This window comes from Rhea americana, unplaced genomic scaffold (genome assembly GCF_003343005.1).
Source record: "Rhea americana isolate MKP2758 unplaced genomic scaffold, rheAme1 scaffold_72, whole genome shotgun sequence".
Classification (NCBI taxonomy): domain Eukaryota; kingdom Metazoa; phylum Chordata; class Aves; order Rheiformes; family Rheidae; genus Rhea; species Rhea americana.
The window spans coordinates 3,282,394-3,284,905 of NW_028186890.1; positions in this window are offsets into that span (position 1 = coordinate 3,282,394).

The following is a 2,512-nucleotide window of genomic DNA, read 5'->3' on the forward strand; positions in this document are numbered from 1 at the left end:
ATGTTAAAGAGCTTAAAAATGAAGTAATTCCCAGATTACTCCAAATGGGTCATCTGCCAAATGGGAGGCAGGACATAAAAAGGCAAAGCAGAGAGAGAAGTAAAATATCTGATCTCATGTACATTTATAAAAATTGATAGTCTGTTTTCCAGATGCTAATGAATATTTTCACAAGCTATAAATGGTAACCTGGAGTCTAAAAATAGATGCTGCGCTGCAGACTTGTCTGGCTTAGCTACAGCACTAGAATACAGACTCACTGATGTGGTTTCAGGGAAATCTCTATCAAAACAGACTATATTCTATGTTTTTCTTACTATTTTGAAATAAAATAGCTGAGGCTGCTTGCATTTCTTTCATTCTAAGATCTTACTAAAATTGCATCCTTCCCCAAATTTTCCTACAGGGATGAAGCTCCAATTGATTTGATGCACTTCATTCTCCCTGGAAGAGCAGGGAGGCAGAGGAAGCRCCTGAGGGCACTGCACGGGCTGCAGCRCGCTGCGCTCAGCAGCCCCTGGCCCCCCCAGCCGCACGTGGACTAGCCAGTGTCCTTGTCACACGACACGACASRATGCTGCTGTGGTGTCCCCGTCCCCGCTCCCGCCCTTCCCCAGCTCAGTCGCATGCAGGCACCATTCACAGACACGAGTCCCCTTTCCGCAGAGATCGAGGCRCTCTTCCCAGCAGCCCGAGCACTTGAATGGCTCGGACCCTCTCGATTCATAAAAGTGGTGACGGTCAATTCACAATGAACATGGTTTGCTCCAAATTATTAATCATAGAATCAGTRAGGTTGGAAGGGACCTCTGGAGATCACCTAGTCCAACCTCCCTGCTCAGCAGGGTCACCTAGAGCGTGTTAGACAGGGTTGCAACCAGATGGGTTTTGAGTACCTTAATGGAAGGAGACTCCACAGCCTCTCTGGGCAACGTGTTCCAGTGCTCTGTCACTCTCACAGTGAAGAAATTCCCCCTCACGGTCAGGCAGAACTTCCTTAATGAAACTTCAGAAGGAGGATTCTTGCTTCTGATTTATGAATGAGGCAACTGGTAGCAATTTCAAGCTGATAGGCTAAAAGCAAAAACTTTACATGCTCTAATAAACCCTGATAACTTGAGTTAGGGATGAGGAGAAAGCCAGCAACAGCTCATCAATGCTCAAAAGGGACAAAGTGTGCTTCATTTTAAGATCTGTGAATCCTTTTTGTTGTTGGCTTTGAATGTTGCCAACAAGATGAAGAATTTAGCAGGTGCTGTAATATTCTCAGATTCACTGCTATGTAATGTGCGTGAGAAGAAGTTGAGAGTAACTACAGGAAACACTTTAGTGATAGCATTTCTCCTCTCATGTGGAAGCACTGAGATGTCTCTGTGCGTGCATGTGGAGAGCTTTGCAGAGAGCAGTTTTCCCAGGGGCAGTTGAAGTGAAAGAGAGCTAACCCATTGCTAACAGCCAGGATTGCTTCAGGACACTATGCTGTGCAAAAGAGAGAGAGAGAGAGAGARARAGAGAGAGAGAGAGAGAGAAGTGGTTTAGAGCAAAAAACCCCATCCTTTCACAAATATGTACCACAGGGTAGCACACCATTGCCTCAACATTGTATGTAAAATCGGAGTAAATGAAAATCAGTATTAAAACACTGAAGAGAGAAAGAAACATTTCAGGTGAGCACGTTGGCACTGTGAGATACAGATGATAGTAAAGTATCCACTCTGTGTTCGTGGTGTGCGAGTTAGGCATACTGCAGTCAGGCTGCAGTGTCTTAYGTTATTTTTTTTGCTAAGGATCAGTTCACCTGCAGAACAAGTCACCTCCCAGTACCATTCTGGAACAAAACTAGTGTCTGTTATTCTGGCATGGCTGGAAATTTACCCATCCATTTACATTAGGTCAATTGTCTGTCAAGAGAGGGGCTAGTCCAAGCTGCTCTGGAGAGTGGTTTGGGGTTTCCTTCTTCCATGGAAGCAGTGTGATCTAACAGCTTGGGAAGCGATGCATTGCGTGAGAAAGCACAAAATAACACTGCAAAAGGCGCAGGAAACAACTGTGCGTGAGCAGCGACCGCAAGCGTGTGGAAAAGGAGGGTGGAGGCAGCTCTTTGGTACACACTTGATCATGGCGTTTATCAGAGAACACTCGTTTTCCTTTGAGTGGCTTTTCCATGAGTGCGAGAAGCCGACCCCGGGGAAGCAAAGCGCCCTCCCAGGGASCAGCAGCCCCCGGCCCCGCTGCTGCTGCTGCTGCCGCCAGAGCCATGGGCCTCGGCAGCGCTTCACGGGCTGCGGCGCTTACTGCGGAGGCTAAAACGGCGTGTAAATTCAGCACGGCGTTAAAGGGCGGACAGGGGAGGGCGGGCACTGCCCGCGGCGCCGAGAGGCCGCAGGCGCCGCTCCCGGCGACCGTTAACGGCCGCGGCATGGCCGCCGCCGCCGCGCGACGGACGGAGGGGGGGAGCGCAGTGACGGCCTCCCGCCGCGGCGGGGCGCCCTCGCGGCGGCGCAGCGCGGCC